Source organism: Pseudophryne corroboree, unplaced genomic scaffold (assembly GCF_028390025.1).
Source record: "Pseudophryne corroboree isolate aPseCor3 unplaced genomic scaffold, aPseCor3.hap2 scaffold_664, whole genome shotgun sequence".
Lineage (NCBI taxonomy): Eukaryota > Metazoa > Chordata > Amphibia > Anura > Myobatrachidae > Pseudophryne > Pseudophryne corroboree.
The window spans coordinates 280,818-298,403 of NW_026970251.1; the positions used below are offsets into that span (position 1 = coordinate 280,818).

The following is a 17,586-nucleotide window of genomic DNA, read 5'->3' on the forward strand; positions in this document are numbered from 1 at the left end:
CGCCACTCTGCTCCTTGTGCCACCTTGGCGGTTTACATGAGCCACTGCGGTGACGTTGTCTGACTGGATCAGAACCGGTTGGTCGCAAAGTAAGGTCTCCGCTTGACGTAGGGCATTGTATATGGCCCCTAGTTTCAGGATGTTGATGTGAAGACAAGTCTCTTGACTTGACCAAAGACCTTGGAAATTTCTTCCCTGTGTGACTGCTCCCCAACCTTGGAGGCTTGCATCTGTGGTCACCAGGATCCAGTCCTGAATGCCGAATCTGCGTCACTCGAGAAGGTGAGCACTCTGCAGCCACCACAGGAGTGATACCCTGACCCTGGGGGACAGGGTGATCAACCAATGCATCTGTAAATGTGACCCAGACCACTTGTCCAGTAGGTCCCATTGGAAAGTCCTCGCATGGAACCTGCCGAATGGAATGGCTTTGTATGATGCCACCATCTTTCCCAGGACTCGAGTGCAGTGATGCACTGACACAAGTTTTGGTTTCAATAGGTTCCTGACAAGAGTCATGAGTTCCTGGGCCTTTTCTATCGGGAGATAAACCCTCTTCTGGTCTGTGTCCAGAATCATGCCCAAGAAAGACAGACGAGTCGTAGGAACCAACTGCGACTTTGGGATATTGAAAATCCAGCCGTGTTGCTGTAACACTTTCAGTGAAAGTGATACGCTGTTCAGCAACGGCTCTCTTGATCTCGCTTTTATGAGATCGCTCAAGTACGGGATAATTGTGACACATTGCTTGCGCAGGAGAACCATCATTTCCACCATTACCTTGGTGAAAATTCTCTGGGCCGTGGAGAGACCAAACAGCAACGTCTGAAATTGGCAATGACAGTCCTGTACCGCAAATCTGAGGTACGACTGATGAGATGGATAAATTTGGACATGAAGGTTTGCATCCTGTACACAAATGCGGACAACAGGTGTCAAGCCGTGTGTTGCCTTTGTCAAGCTGTAATAAGTAGGGGTAAGGACGTTAACCACCTCAGAACATCCTCCCTTATACGTCACCTGCAGCGCATTAATCATAAGTCAGTGACAAGTTCAAAAACTTTGGATGACAGCGGAAGCAGTCCACTGACCACTAAATCCCTTCCTCTTGTAACCAAGCTCCTGCAAACCACACCACCAACTCCCTCAGTGTCAATTTCCTCCTTAGACAGGAGAGCCAATAGTCCTGCAGGCCATGTCACTGGCAAGTCTGACGAGTCCTCTCCTGCCTGGGATTCCTCCGATGCATCCTTGAGTGTAACGCCTACTGCTGCTGGCGCTGCTGTTGTTGCTGCTGGGAGTCGATCGTCATCCCAGAGGGGAAGTCGGAAGACCACTTGTACTACTTCCAGTAGGCAATTGACTGTCCAGCAGTCCTTTGCGAGGAAGATGAAATATCACAGCAGTCATCCTGCTGCAAAGCGGATAACTCAGGTCTTGTCAGCCTGGGTGGTGAGAAACGTGGTTCCGGTATCCATCGTTAATTCAGAGGCAACTAGAGACTTGATTGAGGTACTGTGTCCCCGGTACCAAATGCCATCTAGGTTCCATTTCTCTAGGCAGGCGATACCGAAAATGTACACGCTTCTCCCAGGGCAAGGCTCACCCATTGCACTCTGGGTGTGCTGCTCCTGCGATTTCCCCAAATGTGGGACACTTGACTGCATAATTTGTGTTTCCTCTGGTCGGCTCTCGTATAATTCAGATCTCTTTGTCTCAGGTCTCTCTCCAGCCTAGTTTGCTGTCTGTTTCCACTTCTCTTTTCTTCAGCCGCTCCCTTCTATGCCCTTGCGCACTATCCTGACTTCTCCCGTCTGCTTACTTTGTGCCTTCCAACGCACAATGCGAACTACAGGTAGTGCTGCAGGGCCCACACCCTTTTAGTTGCCTTACAGAGCAGCTCTGGAGCTGTTACAGTGCCCAGCTGCTGCAAGAAATCAGCTGGAATGCTTCAGGTGCTGGGGCATAGCCAACATGAGCCCCACACCGAAGGAGGGTGGAGGTGTTTAATGCGAATTAGGGGTCATCCAAGGGCCGCAAAAGGCCGCCATGCCCTGCACATCCCTTTTTTCTTTTCATATGCAGACGAGGGTTGAAGCCAACTTTGACCCACTGCTTGGATGGCATCACCATATGCAAATCCATCTGCTGCAGGCCTTCCCCCAGGAATGCTAGCACTAGTTGTTGCATTTGGTTTGTTGTTTGGGGGTGCTTCAGTATTAGGCAGCCTTCTGCCCTCCCATGTTCATCTGAAAATATGTGTTCTCCCTGCAGTTGTTGTCCCCAGATGAGAGTTCCCTTGTGCTGCCTCAGTTGAATCGCCTTTACTTGACAGAGATGTGCCTGAGCAGCGGCCCTCCCCAGCCCTATCCCAAATCATACTTATTTTGCATAGGAGATATCATGGTCATGAAGATTGTTCTCCCAGGGTGAGGTTCATTCATTGCATTCTGGGTATGATGACCCCTGTGATTTCCCCAAATGTGGGAAACTCGACTGCATTATTTGTGGTAGTGGGGGACTGTGTTGTGCTTTCCTCTGGTCAGCTCTGGTAAAAGTCAGATTTCTTTGTCTCAGATCTTCCTCTAGCCTTGTTCTTCTTTCGAGAGTTCCCTTGTGCTGCCTCAGTTGGATCTCCTTCACTTGACAGGGGGGTGCCCGAGCAGCGACCCTCCCCAGCTCTAGCCCAACTCCTACTTACCTGCCAGGTGAGATACTATGATCATGTAGGTGCTTCTCCCAGGGCAAGCCTCACCCATTGCACTCTGGGTGTGCTGCCCCTTTGATTTCCCCAAATGTGGGAAACTTGACTGCATAATTTGTGTTTCCCCTGGTCGGCTCTCATATAATTCAGATCTCTTTGTCTCAGGTCTCTCTTCAGCCTAGTTTGCTGTCTGTTTCCACTTCTCTTTTCTTGAGCCGCTCCCTTCTATGCCCTTGCGCACTATCCTGACTTCTCCCATCTGCTTACTTTGTGCCTTCCAACGCACAATGCAAACTACAGGTAGTGCTGCAGGGCCCACACCCTTTTACTTGCCTTACAGAGCAGCTCTGGAGCTGTTACAGTGCCCAGCTGCTGCAAGAAATCAGCTTGAATGCTTCAGGGGCTGGGGCATAGCCAACATGAGCCCCACACCGAAGGAGGGTGGAGGTGTTTAATGCGAACTAGGGGTCATCCAAGCGCCGCAAAAGGCCGCCATGCCCTGCACGCCCCTTTTCTCTTTTCATATGCAGATGAGGGTTGAAGCCAACTTTGACCCACTGCTTGGATGACATCACCATATGCAAATCCATCTGCTGCAGGCCTTCCCCCAGGAATGCTTGTACTAGTAGTTGCATTTGGTTTGTTGTTTGGGGGTGCTTCAGTATTAGGCAGCCTTCTGCCCTCCCATGTTCATCTGAAAATATGTGTTCTCCCTGCAGTTGTTGTCCCCAGATGAGAGTTCCCTTGTGCTGCCTCAGTTGAATCTCCTTTACTTGACAGAGATGTGCCTGAGCAGCGGCCCTCCCCAGCCCTATCCCAAATCATACTTATTTTGCATAGGAGATACCATGGTCATGAAGATTGTTCTCCCAGGGTGAGGTTCATTCATTGCATTCTGGGTATGCTGACCCCTGTGATTTCCCCAAATGTGGGAAACTCTACTGCATTATTTGTGGTAGAGGGGGACTGTGTTTGTGCTTTCCTCTGGTCAGCTCTGGTAAAAGTCAGATTTCTTTGTCTCAGATCTTCCTCTAGCCTTGTTCCTCTTTCGAGAGTTCCCTTGTGCTGCCTCAGTTGGATCTCCTTCACTTGACAGGGGGGTGCCCGAGCAGCGACCCTCCCCAGCTCTAGCCCAACTCCTACTTACCTGCCAGGTGAGATACTATGATCATGAAGGTGCTTCTCCCAGGGCAAGGCTCACCCATTGCACTCTGGGTGTGCTGCTCCTGCAATTTCCCCAAATGTGGGACACTTGACTGCATAATTTGTGTTTCCCCTTGTCGGCTCTCGTATAATTCAGATCTCTTTGTCTCAGGTCTCTCTCCAGCCTAGTTTGCTGTCTGTTTCCACTTCTCTTTTCTTGAGCCGCTCCCTTCTATGCCCTTGCGCACTATCCTGACTTCTCCCGTCTGCTTACTTTGTGCCTTCCAATGCACAATGCAAACTACAGGTAGTGCTGCAGGGCCCACACCCTTTTACTTGCCTTACAGAGCAGCTCTGGAGCTGTTACAGTGCCCAGCTGCTGCAAGAAATCAGCTTGAATGCTTCAGGGGCTGGGGCATAGCCAACATGAGCCCCACACCGAAGGAGGGTGGAGGTGTTTAATGCGAACTAGGGGTCATCCAAGCGCCGCAAAAGGCCGCCATGCCCTGCACGCCCCTTTTCTCTTTTCATATGCAGACGAGGGTTGAAGCCAACTTTGACCCACTGCTTGGATGGCATTACCATATGCAAATCAATCTGCTGCAGGCCTTCCCCCAGGAATGCTTGCACTAGTTGTTGCATTTGGTTTGTTGTTTGGGGGTGCTTCAGTATTAGGCAGCCTTCTGCCCTCCCATGTTCATCTGAAAATATGTGTTCTCCCTGCAGTTGTTGTCCCCAGATGAGAGTTCCCTTGTGCTGCCTCAGTTGAATCTCCTTTACTTGACAGAGATGTGCCTGAGCAGCGGCCCTCCCCAGCCCTATCCCAAATCATACTTATTTTGCATAGGAGATACCATGGTCATGAAGATTGTTCTCCCAGGGTGAGGTTCATTCATTGCATTCTGGGTATGCTGACCCCTGTGATTTCCCCAAATGTGGGAAACTCGACTGCATTATTTGTGGTAGTGGGGGACTGTGTTTGTGCTTTCCTCTGGTCAGCTCTGGTAAAAGTCAGATTTCTTTGTCTCAGATCTTCCTCTAGCCTTGTTCTTCTTTCGAGAGTTCCCTTGTGCTGCCTCAGTTGGATCTCCTTCACTTGACAGGGGGGTGCACGAGCAGCGACCCTCCCCAGCTCTAGCCCAACTCCTATTTACCTGCCAGGTGAGATACTATGATCAGGAAGGTGCTTCTCCCAGGGCAAGGCTCACCCATTGCACTCTGGGTGTGCTGCTCCTGCGATTTCCCCAAATGTGGGACACTTGACTGCATAATTTGTGTTTCCTCTGGTCGGCTCTCATATAATTTAGATCTCTTTGTCTCAGGTCTTTCTCCAGCCTAGTTTGCTGTCTGTTTCCACTTCTCTTTTCTTGAGCCGCTCCCTTCTATGCCCTTGCGCACTATCCTGACCTCTCCTGTCTGCTTACTTTGTGCCTTCCAACGCACAATGCATACTACAGGTAGTGCTGCAGGGCCCACACCCTTTTACATGCTTTACAGAGCAACTCTGGAGCTGTTACAGTGCCCAGCTGCTGCAAGAAATCATCTTGAATGCTTCAGGGGCTGGGGCATAGCCAACATGAGCCCCACACCGAAGGAGGGTTCATCCAAGCGCCACAAAAGGACGCCATGCCCTGCACATCCCTTTTTTCTTTTCATATGCAGACGAGGGTTGAAGCCAACTTTGACCCACTGCTTGGATGACATCACCATATGCAAATCCATCTGCTGCAGGCCTTCCCCCAGGAATGCTTGCACTAGTTGTTGCATTTGGTTTGTTGTTTGGGGGTGCTTCAGTATTAGGCAGCCTTCTGCCCTCCCATGTTCATCTGAAAATATGTGTTCTCCCTGCAGTTGTTGTCCCCAGATGAGAGTTCCCTTGTGCTGCCTCAGTTGAATCTCCTTTACTTGACAGAGATGTGCCTGAGCAGCGGCCCTCCCCAGCCCTATCCCAAATCATACTTATTTTGCATAGGAGATACCATGGTCATGAAGATTGTTCTCCCAGGGTGAGGTTCATTCATTGCATTCTGGGTATGCTGACCCCTGTGATTTCCCCAAATGTGGGAAACTCGACTGCATTATTTGTGGTAGTGGGGGACTGTGTTTGTGCTTTCTTCTGGTCAACTCTGGTAAAAGTCAGATTTCTTTGTCTCAGATCTTCCTCTAGCCTTGTTCTTCTTTCGAGAGTTCCCTTGTGCTGCCTCAGTTGGATCTCCTTCACTTGACAGGGGGGTGCCCGAGCAGCGACCCTCCCCAGCTCTAGCCCAACTCCTACTTACCTGCCAGGTGAGATACTATGATCAGGAAGGTGCTTCTCCCAGGGCAAAGCTCACCCATTGCACTCTGGGTGTGCTGCTCCTGCGATTTCCCCAAATGTGGGACACTTGACTGCATAATTTGTGTTTCCTCTGGTCGGCTCTCGTATAATTCAGATCTCTTTGTCTCAGGTCTCTCTCCAGCCTAGTTTGCTGTCTGTTTCCACTTCTCTTTTCTTGAGCCGCTCCCTTCTATGCCCTTGCGCACTATCCTGACTTCTCCCGTCTGCTTACTTTGTGCCTTCCAACGCACAATGCGAACTACAGGTAGTGCTGCAGGGCCCACACCCTTTTACTTGCCTTACAGAGCAGCTCTGGAGCTGTTACAGTGCCCAGCTGCTGCAAGAAATCAGCTTGAATGCTTCAGGGGCTGGGGCATAGCCAACATGAGCCCCACACCTAAGGAGGGTGGAGGTGTTTAATGCGAATTAGGGGTCATGCAAGCGCCGCAAAAGGCCGCCATGCCCTGCACATCCCTTTTTTCTTTTCATATGCAGACGAGGGTTGAAGCCAACTTTGACCCACTGCTTGGATGACATCACCATATGCAAATCCATCTGCTGCAGGCCTTCCCCCAGGAATGCTTGCACTAGTTATTGCATTTGGTTTGTTGTTTGGGGGTGCTTCAGTATTAGGCAGCCTTCTGCCCTCCCATGTTCATCTGAAAATATGTGTTCTCCCTGCAGTTGTTGTCCCCAGATGAGAGTTCCCTTGTGCTGCCTCAGTTGAATCTCCTTTACTTGACAGAGATGTGCCTGAGCAGCGGCCCTCCCCAGCCCTATCCCAAATCATACTTATTTTGCATAGGAGATACCATGGTCATGAAGATTGTTCTCCCAGGGTGAGGTTCATTCATTGCATTCTGGGTATGCTGACCCCTGTGATTTCCCCAAATGTGGGAAACTCAACTGCATTATTTGTGGTAGTGGGGAACTGTGTTTGTGCTTTCTTCTGGTCAACTCTGGTAAAAATCAGATTTCTTTGTCTCAGATCTTCCTCTAGCCTTGTTCCTCTTTCGAGAGTTCCCTTGTGCTGCCTCAGTTGGATCTCCTTCACTTGACAGGGGGGTACCCGAGCAGCGACCTGATAAAGCTAAATATTTATCGTATATAAAACACTTTAAGAGGTCTAAGAACACTATACGCTATCTACGTAAGAAGTACCGTAAGGGTACGCAAGTTGTGTAGCGATCGCTCAACCGTAGTCGAGACGCTCAAGCGTCACGTTCGCTTACGGCCCAGTGATCACAGGCAGGCACGCTATTGGCTGCCGACTAACGTAATGATTCGCTATAGCGTAGCGTACGCTCGGGACCACGAGGAGATCACCAGCGGTGCAGACGCTTACAACGTTTAAACCTTTATCTCTATACCTTTAACGATGAGATACACAGTATACCTTAGTGTAGAGACAGAGTGTAAGTGCAACCTGGTGTAACCTGATTAACTACAAAGCTGCTTGAGCGTCACCGGCGCTCAGAGAATACTTAACACTATAAAGAATACACAGATACCTGGGCTTAGGGTCCGAAACCTATTATATGTATTATGACTATTATACTTGCAAAAAGAATCACAGTACAAAGCATACACTACAATATAACATAAACCAACTAACCAGATAAACTACACAGGAAATACAATACAATACAATTAAAGGAAAATACGAGAGAAAGAGAAGAGAGAGAGAGATAGAGAGAGAGAGAGATGGCTCACAGTAAGACAATATGATTACGGAGAAAACTTACGCACAAGGGGAACGATCGCATGCGCCTCGATATCCAGCTCCCGATTATCAGCAATGAGAACCGTTGAAGAGAGAGAGAACTGGATACGGTCGGCCTGCCTATTTATGCCCCACACACAATACAATTCAATGGTCCCTACAATCTCATTGTTCATTGGACACAGGAATTCGGCTTCGCATTATAACAAAAGGTCATAGGTTGATTCATACAGGTGGGCTGTGACTATTTCCAACTGCTCAGGTGGGAGGGAAACTGGGTATCCCGCCGCATGGGTAATAAAGTGCAAATAAAGTAAATGTTCATAAACTTCTTATGTCCATAACTATTCGCACGAGCGATTGATCTGCTTCAAACCAACACCGGAATATTTCTAATTAAATATTCTTCCGATGGATACTAAACACCACTGTATTACTCCTGTCTGACCCTTCGTATCAAACAAAGAGGGATTCCTCTGTTCATAAACATTCTATATTAACCAAACTTTCAGAATCTATCAAAGGGACCATGATCTACAAAATACATTATTAGTGAAAATATGTTACGATTGAGTCGCACGCTACAACCACATAAACTCTACCGTAAATACGCATACCATGCGCCTGCGGGTGCCCGCGACTGTGAGTATGCGCACGTACGGGAGAGCGTACGCATGCGCAGCACGGACCTGGGTGAGGTGCAAATATGGTAGTGTGCATAGAGATATTTTTCTGACTTTGACAGTCCACCCTTTGGCAGTCAATAATAACTGCCACTTCCTGAAAACATTTCAAAAGGAGAAAAATATATGTTAGGGGTTAATTCATTTCCATGGTTGGGTAAGGGAGGAGAGAGGAGTAGGTGTGAAGAGGGTATGACCTAGTGAGATAGCAGAAGCATGTGTGTATGAATCCGTGTTTGGGGGGTCATGTATCATCGTGCCGTACGTGTTGTAAATCAAGCTTCGAGGTATTGCGAAGTATACATTTGAATTCCTTCTTATCCCGTGGTACGGGTCTGTGGATGGGCTGTCAAACTTTACCGAGCTCTTTTCGGATTTTGAACAAAATGGGGAGCACATTTTAGTTGATGATACATGAATGGGGGAATATGTGATTGCTGATATCTGTGCCTGTATTCCCTATACTATGTGTGTCATTACCTGAGGGTTGTAGAAATGAAGAAAAGACATAATTACGGTAAATGCGGTGGTATTCTATGTCAGGTTAATGTATATCTGTCGGTTGAAGTTTTGTTCGGTATCAGTTGAAAGTCGTCTTCTTTGCGCTGTGTTGCCCATTAGGGGTGAGCAAAAAGCTTAGTCAATGCCATTAGATTTACAAAAAATGTTGGGCTAGCGTAAGTTTAAGAATTCTAGGGAAACTGGGGATCCCTGGCAAAGTTCATCAAATGTCCATATCTCAAGTGGTCAAAACTTCTTCTTTGGTCTATCCGTTGTCTGTATAGCGTCTCGTCAACTTCCTCGTCCAAGTGGGTCTTTTTATCTTGGAGAAAAACCAGAAAAACAGGTGAAAGAAACGGACCGTAGAAATCGCATTTTCATCACATCATTGTTTCTATCATTGGGTCATAAATCAAATCCAGGTTAATTACAGTTTCCTCACTCCTCAAACTCATTACCTTAGTACGACGATTGCACCTCATTAAAGCCTGACCGCATCTAAATATCAAGCCAATGGTTATGATAACACCTAAGATACATAGGAGAAACTTCCCAACATCCATTATGACTCCTTGAGCCCAGTCTCCCAAACCGGAGAACCAATTTCGCGGGTTCAACCATGACACCCAACCAGTCAGCTCATTACCTACAGCAGCAAGAGTGAGATTGTGTTTTCGGCGAAATTCCCACTTCAATTGGAGAATATCGTCCATCTTTTGGTCTATGACCTCGACCGGATCCTCGGTGCTATTCGTGATATACGTGCAACACTTCACGCCGTACTGTGTTGCCAATGTAACACAATATCCGCCTGTCACTGCTGTGAGGTAATTAAGAACCATTCTATGCTGCACCAGTTCTGTTTTATAAGCTTGAAGTTCCCTTCCCGTATATCTAAATGTGTCATCATACATTTCAGTGATATTGTCTAACAAATTTGCGAGCGCCAATATGTATTTATAATTTAGCACTCCTCTAGCGGTGCGGGTGAAATCTAACGCGATTAAGAATTGAATCCCGGTGGATTCACTTATCAGATCAGAGGCCGGATGCTCTGTCTTCTCTATCAGGTGTCTTTTAACAACGTGCTCGTAGTGGGTGTGAGTATAAGGAGCTTGGGCACCACGATGTATGTCCTTCATTTTGTCATGTGTTACAGTCATTACTTCAGGCAATACTTTTCCAATATAACACAATCCTTCAGAGTTTGGGGCAAGCCACTTGTACGCCTTTCTCCCGCATATGAAATATGCATCATCGGGGAGAACATATGGGACGGAGAAGGACATAACCATATTACACACCTTCCAGGTGAAATCTCCTAACCCTAATTCTTCCATCTGCTTAATACACGTATCAGGTTGTACGATATGTGCACAGTATCCTGGTGATACTTCTCCAACTCTCGTAATCCTATTTCCTAAGGTGTACCTATACCGGAAAGATTTTCCTCTACTGGCTATGTGGCGTACAAGCTCTGTATCTGTAGGCATTCTATCTGCTCTATGCGAAAAGGTCATGGTGTGGTTACTCCATGACACTTCCCAATTTCCCGGCTTTCTGGGATTGGAGATGTTGAAACATAATAGGGACCTATCCACATGGTATTGGTGGAGCTTCAAACTAGGAGGGCTGGAGATATTAAACCTCCTGTCCACCGGTCTCCCACCATTTAACTCAAGTACCTCCCCTATCGTTAAAGGAAATGGTACTAGCCCTGATTTGCTATGACCTTGAGGTACTTGAGAGCATACCCAACAATCTGTTTTGTTTAACACATTACCCACTAAGGAGTGATAGTCACTCAATGGATGCCGGTCCATATGGATATTAAAACTGGATTGGCATTTCTTAATGCACCCATCTTCAATGACATTGTTACAGAGCCTACAGATACAGTTTTCTTCAGCTAACAATCCGTCACAATTTCTTCTATGGTCAATGCTATCGGATCGTTTTCTGATACTCGCCTTTGCTTGTTGGTTAGGTTGATCCTGGAAAACTACGCCTCCATCTTTATCATCAGAACCCATTCCAGAACCTCTATCGACCTCCATGGTACTCTCGCCGGAACAGACTGCTCTGGTCAACATCATGGTCAACAGGAAAATCCGGATCACAGTCTCTTGGGGCAAGTCCATCTTATAGGAGGAAATGGAGAAGAATGAGAAGGAGGAAAAAGAAATTTGAGGGAGAGGGGATGGGAAGTGGAGGAAAATAATAAAAGGGAGTGGGGAGTCGACAACAGCTCTCGGTCTTCAAGGCTCAGGTGCCGCCTCAGTCCTCCTGGAACAGACACTCCAGTGATACAACCTCTACCGTCTGTTTCTTATCACGGGACTTCTCTGGATCAGCAACCTTCTTGCAGTGGGATGAATGGACCCAAGTCTCTCTCTCAGCAACCTTCAATGCCGTAGTGCTAGTCAATAAGACCTGGTATGGTCCTTCCCATCTGTCAATAAGGCAACCTGAGCGTAGAAAATTCCGTATCATTACATAATCCCCAGGTTCAATGTCATGACAATTACTATCTGGTAAATCAGGAATCACTAACTTCAGATTATCATTTTGATTCCTCAACTGTTTACTCATGTTAATCAAGTACTTTACAGTTACTTCATTGTTACATTTCAAATCATCCTGAGGGTTAATCATGGCATGCGGTTGTCGACCAAACAAGATTTCAAAGGGAGACAGATTAAGAGAGGACCTGGGAGTGGTTCTGATACTGTACAATACAATGGGTAAAGCTTCTGGCCATGTCAATCCTGTCTCTGCCATCACTTTACTCAATTTATTTTTAATAGTGCTGTTCACTCTTTCGACCTTCGCACTCGCCTGTGGACGGTACGGAGTGTGCAGCTTGCTATCAATTCCCATCAACTTACACATTCCTTGAAAGACATCACCTGTAAAATGGGTACCCCTATCACTTTCGATTATTCTAGGGATACCATATCTACATACAAATTCCTGCACAATTTTCTTAGCAGTAAACATAGCGGTATTTGTTGTCGCTGGAAATGCTTCGACCCAATTTGAGAAAACATCTATACAAACAAGTACATATTTCAAATTCCGACAAGGGGGTAATTGTATAAAGTCAATTTGTATTACCTGGAAAGGGCCGCCGGCAGGTGGGATATGGGATGGTTCTGTAGGTATTGCCTTTCCAATATTCTTTCTCAAACAGGTAAGGCATGACATTGCTCTTTTACTCGCATGAGAGGAGAATCCTGGGGCGCACCAGTATGCTCTTACCAATTTGCACATTCCTTCCTTGCCTAGATGAGTCAGCCCGTGAGCTGCTTCAGCCAGACATGGAAGATATGCTCTGGGGGCCACTGGTTTACCATGTCCATCCGTCCAGAGTCCTGAGGACTCCTGGCCACATCCCTTTGCCTTCCAGACTGCCCTTTCCTGTGTGGAACACAAATTTTGCATTTCACACAACTTCTGTGTGTTAATGGTATTAAATACCATTAATTGTGTGGTGTCTGTCTGTATGGGGGTAGCAGCTGCTAACTTAGCAGCTTCGTCTGCTCGGCTGTTACCAAGTGATACCGGGTCTTGGCTATATGTGTGTGCTTTACATTTGATAACAGCCACTCTGTCGGGTTCCTGTATCGCTGTTAGAAGCCTTTTTATGTGAGCTGCATGCGCTACCGGTGTACCAGCGGCCGTCATGAAATTTCTGAGGCGCCATAGGGCTCCGAAATCATGGACTACCCCGAATGCGTATCTAGAATCGGTGTAGATATTGGCTGACTTACCCTTAGCCAATTCACATGCTCTGGTTAGGGCGACCAGTTCAGCAACCTGGGCTGAGTGAGGTGGGCCTAGCGGTTCCGCTTCTATGGTGTCTTGGTCATCTACGACTGCGTATCCAGTACACAAGTCTCCCGAGTCTGACTGTCTATGACAACTACCGTCCGTGTAGAACGTGAGTTCTGCATCTTCCAGTGGGTTGTCACTGATGTCAGGCCTTGCGGTAAAATTTTGGGTCAAATATTCCATACAATCATGTGTATCTTCCTTTGTATTAAATCCTCCTTCCCCATCACTCTCACCTTCCACCCTTTGTGCCTGACCAGGCACACCTGGGAGATACGTTGCAGGATTTAATGCACTGCATCTCCTTATGGTGATGTTTACGGGGGCCATTAGTGCCAATTCCCATCTTGTAAATCTCGCTGATGAGACGTGTCTGGTTTGGGCAGAATTCAATAAGGCTGATACTGCATGTGGCGTATGGATTGTGAGGTTGTGGCCTAGCACGACGTCTTCGCTTTTTGTCACTAGCAATGCTATTGCAGCAACGCTTCGCAAGCATGTGGGGAGGGATCGCGCTACCGTGTCTAGCTGAGCGCTGTAGTATGCAACTGGCCTACTGGCATCACCGTGTTTTTGGGTTAGTACACCTGCCGCGCAACCAGCACTTTCTGTTCCGTATAGTTCAAAGGGTTTCCCATAGTCTGGCATACCTAGTGCTGGTGCCTGCGTTAGGCACTGTTTGAGTCTCTCAAATGCTGTTTCGGACTCGTCTGTATGCGAAATCCTATCAGGTTTGTTTGAGGAGACCATTTCCTGCAAAGGTAACGCCAAAATGGAAAACCCTGGGATCCAATTACGGCAATACCCACACATTCCTAAAAACGTTCTGATCTGTTGCTGGGTTTGTGGCAGAGTCATGTCTCTAATTGCTTGGATTCTATCAGCGGTCAGGTGTCTCAGTCCTTGTGTTAGACAGTGTCCCAAATATTTTACCTTAGTTTGGCATAATTGTAACTTGTCTTTGGACACCTTGTGTCCGGTGTCTGAAAGATGAAACAGGAGCTGTTTCGTATCCTTCAGAGATGCTTCCAGTGAATCTGAACACAGTAATAAATCGTCCACATACTGTATCAATACTGATCCACTGTCTGGTTGCAAAGACTGTAAACAATCATGCAAAGCCTGAGAAAATATACTTGGACTATCTATGAAACCTTGGGGTAATCGAGTCCACGTGTATTGGACTCCTCTGTATGTGAATGCAAACAAATATTGGCTGTCAGGGTGCAGAGGTACCGAAAAGAAAGCGGAGCAGAGGTCAATAACAGTGAAAAATTTGGCAGTGGGAGGGATTTGCATTAGGATGACAGCTGGATTTGGCACTACGGGGAACTGACTCTCAACTATTTTGTTAATCCCCCTTAGATCCTGCACTAGTCTGTAACCCCTCCCCCCACTCTTTTTCACAGGGAAGATGGGACTATTAGCAGTGCTGGACGTTCTTACCAGAATGCCCTGTTGTAGCAAGCGCTCTATTACTGGGTAAACTCCTAACTCCACCTCTGGCTTCAGAGGGTACTGTGGGATTTTTGGAGCTATCCTACCATCTTTTACTTGTACAACTACTGGAGCTACGTTTGCCATTAATCCAGTGTCTTGTCCGTCTTTTGTCCAAAGTGACTCTGGTATCTGAGATGTCATCTCTTCTATTTGGGATGGATTCCTATTTGTCATAATGGTATGTGACATTAATTTTGATGGGGAGTCTAACATGTCTCGCACTTCCTGAGCGTGTTTCTCAGGTATGTCCAAGAATACACCTTCAGGAGTACAATAAATGACGCACCCCATTTTACACAGTAAGTCTCTTCCCAGGAGATTGGTTGGTGCCGATGCAGCCAGCAAAAAGGAATGCTTGGTATGCAAAGGCCCTATTGTAATCTCGGCTGGTTTGCTAACAGGGTAGTGCTGGACTACTCCTGTTACTCCCATGGCTGGAATTGTCCTACCAGTGGTTCTCATGCCCACTGTCGAATTTATCACTGACCTGTGTCTACAAGAAAGTTTAAAGTTTTACCAGCTACATTAATTGCGATCTCGGGTTCACTTCCAAGATTGGCAATTAATTTTACTGGCTGCAGATTACAGGTATGGCCACACCCCTATTGGGTATGGTGACCTCCCTGAATCCCGCTGGCAGCAACTACTTGTGAGGGAGATAGTTGGGAACTACCAGAGGCATGCCAGTCTCTGTTTGGGGGATATCTTTTTGTTTCCCCTGTATGTGGCTCATAACTCCGTTTCTGCGGACCTTGCTCCCAATGTCGTGTGTCGTGTCGTTGTCTAGGGGTTTGGTATGAGTTTCGTGGATTCTTTACTCTACAATCTCGTGCCATGTGTCCCTGTTTGTGACAAGAATAACAAGTAACCATACTTGACTTACCCACAGGATTTGGTGATACAAACAAAGGCTGCCTTGTGGTCAGAGCCTGTATACTTACTGACATTAATTTGTCACCTTGTTGTTCCCTGTGTCTGGTGATGTTTCTGTCGTGATCAATAGCAGCCTCTCTCAAAGTAGCCACAGACAGACCTCGCCAACATGGTTGCGTGGTCTGTACCCTAGTCTTCAATGACTCTTTTAAACCATCCATCAGTACCGATACTGCTACTTCCCGATGGTTTGTGTCTGTTTTAATGTCCTCTATGCCTGTGTATTTGGCATTTCTAATAATGCTCTGTGAAAATACTCTGCAGCTGTCTCTGACTCCTTCTGTTTAATGGAGAATATCTTATTCCATTTAGCTACTGCTGGGAAATACTCTTTTAACTGCAAGTTTATTCTTTTCACATTATCTTGGTTGTACACATCTGTAAGAGGTACATCATGACCTAGTCCGCAATCAGCTAAAAATTGAGTTGCGTCGACATTTGAGGGTAAACATGCTCTCAGCAATATCTGCCAGTCTTTATTGTTGGGCTCTACAGTGTTACCTAAGTCTCTGATGTATTTTTGACTGGCAACTAAGTCTTTTCTAGGGTCAGGAAATTCAGACACTATGGTCCTTAATTCCATTCGGGAAAATGGAGTGTACATGGCAATGTTCCTAATGGGAGTGGCTCCTGATGCGTCTGTTTTCCCATTTGGCACTGCTATTACTCTAACAGGTGTAATTCTAACAACCTCATTCTGTGTAGATTCTACAGGCTGTGGTGAAATAGTTTCAGCATAATGCATGGTGCCGTACTTACCAGTTGATACGACCTCACCTATCCCTCCGCTAGGGGCCTTTACTAATCTCGTGGGTGGAGCTGTGCCTACTGTGGTCTCTGCTATGGTGGCTGCTAGAGAGAGCGCTGAAATCGTTGCCGATTCGTCCTCTTGATCACACTCCTGAGGAAAGTTCAAAACAGGGTACAACTTGCACGGGTTAATACTTGCATGGGTTAATGGGTTAACATTATCATTAACATTTACACAGTTACTAAGTGATTTTGTGTTACACCTTAGTGCGTCTTTCTCCGCAATCAACTTCTCTCCTGATATGTATGGTGGCGGCGGGGCCGTGGCAATCAGTTTTCTGTTAGAGCCAGATCCCGCCGCCTGAGCCAAACCTCTCTGTATCTCACCTTCCTGTTGCCACAACTGTAAATAATCATAATGCTGGATTCGTCTCTTTGTTGATTTTATGAGACATATCCTCCTCCTTAAATTTTGTAACACTTCTGAGCTGAAGCTCCCTACTCTTGGGAATTTCTCCCCGTCATGTACAGTCATTCTCTCCCATTCATCACATAAAGTTTCTGTGTGACTTCCATATTTCTCACACATTATATACCTGGCCGACCCAATTGGCCGGACCACTGAATCAACCCGAACCGAGGTTGATCGCCCCCTACCTGAACAAGTGGCCCCCATAGTTCGAAAGTGTTGCTTTATTTAGCCAACCCTTTACGCAAAACCAAATGCCAACAATAGGCTGACGGTGGCGGTTTACCGAGTACCCCACTCACTCGCCCACGCCGACCAATACGACCTGATCACACCGATATGGTGCTGGCGTACTCGACCTAGGGCCCCTGCGACCTGAACCTCTATTTACTGGAACCTGCGAGGGTTATCCGAAGAACACTTACTCTTTCCAGTAACTATTGGTTGCTGGATAGTTCCTGAGTGAGCAGCGAACTTCCCTTAAAATAAAAAAATTACACAAATCACGTTAGAGTGTACAGATAGCGTTTGTGACCCCTTTACTCTAATGGTATTAGGTCAGATTACTAACTACTGCACACACTTACGTGCGGTCCAGTCGTTCAGTACACAAACAACTAAGCTTATGTACGGAAAGACCAATGGAATCGAAACTTACGACTGCGAATTCCTTCAGCCAGAGCTTATATGGCCTATATGGGTGTTGCACCAACCCTTTTCGGTGTTGTGCCTGTGAACTGTATAGCAGACTTCCTTGTCAGCTGTACCTGGACCTCCTGGTCTGTTATGACCTCCTGGTCTTGTTACAGTATGACCTCCTGGTCTGCTATACTCTAATGCTCAAAATTGTATATTTAACCAGAGATGCCTCCCTAGCCACCGTGCACGTCACTTACACGCATGTACCTCACGAGTACTCGACTTTTCTTGTGGTTCAACCTTTAAAAATTGTAAAAACACTCACTCATCACATGTACACTTTTGTTTCTATTTCTATTTCTGCGCAGAAATTTTTCTTCAGATCAGGTG

General features: G+C 46.8%; 6 non-coding genes and 3 pseudogenes across 6 annotated transcripts; all 9 read left to right on the forward strand.

Moving 5' to 3' along the window:
• Positions 1-2,378: 2,378 nt before the first annotated feature.
• LOC135037043 (U1 spliceosomal RNA) lies at positions 2,379-2,541 on the forward strand. Its single transcript, XR_010231656.1, has one exon. It is a non-coding gene; the product is annotated as a U1 spliceosomal RNA (small nuclear RNA).
• Positions 2,542-2,693: 152 nt separating this feature from the next.
• LOC135037051 (U1 spliceosomal RNA) lies at positions 2,694-2,835 on the forward strand (annotated as a pseudogene).
• A 692-nt stretch (positions 2,836-3,527) lies between these two features.
• Positions 3,528-3,691, forward strand: LOC135037036 (U1 spliceosomal RNA). The gene has a single exon (XR_010231650.1). It is a non-coding gene; the product is annotated as a U1 spliceosomal RNA (small nuclear RNA).
• Positions 3,692-3,843: 152 nt separating this feature from the next.
• Positions 3,844-3,979, forward strand: LOC135037045 (U1 spliceosomal RNA; annotated as a pseudogene).
• Positions 3,980-4,677: 698 nt separating this feature from the next.
• On the forward strand, positions 4,678-4,841 carry LOC135037032 (U1 spliceosomal RNA). Its single transcript, XR_010231646.1, has one exon. It is a non-coding gene; the product is annotated as a U1 spliceosomal RNA (small nuclear RNA).
• Positions 4,842-4,993: 152 nt separating this feature from the next.
• On the forward strand, positions 4,994-5,147 carry LOC135037050 (U1 spliceosomal RNA; annotated as a pseudogene).
• Positions 5,148-5,802: 655 nt separating this feature from the next.
• Positions 5,803-5,966, forward strand: LOC135037037 (U1 spliceosomal RNA). The gene has a single exon (XR_010231651.1). It is a non-coding gene; the product is annotated as a U1 spliceosomal RNA (small nuclear RNA).
• A 152-nt stretch (positions 5,967-6,118) lies between these two features.
• Positions 6,119-6,281, forward strand: LOC135037044 (U1 spliceosomal RNA). Its single transcript, XR_010231657.1, has one exon. It is a non-coding gene; the product is annotated as a U1 spliceosomal RNA (small nuclear RNA).
• Positions 6,282-6,952: 671 nt separating this feature from the next.
• On the forward strand, positions 6,953-7,116 carry LOC135037038 (U1 spliceosomal RNA). Its single transcript, XR_010231652.1, has one exon. It is a non-coding gene; the product is annotated as a U1 spliceosomal RNA (small nuclear RNA).
• Positions 7,117-17,586: the final 10,470 nt, after the last annotated feature.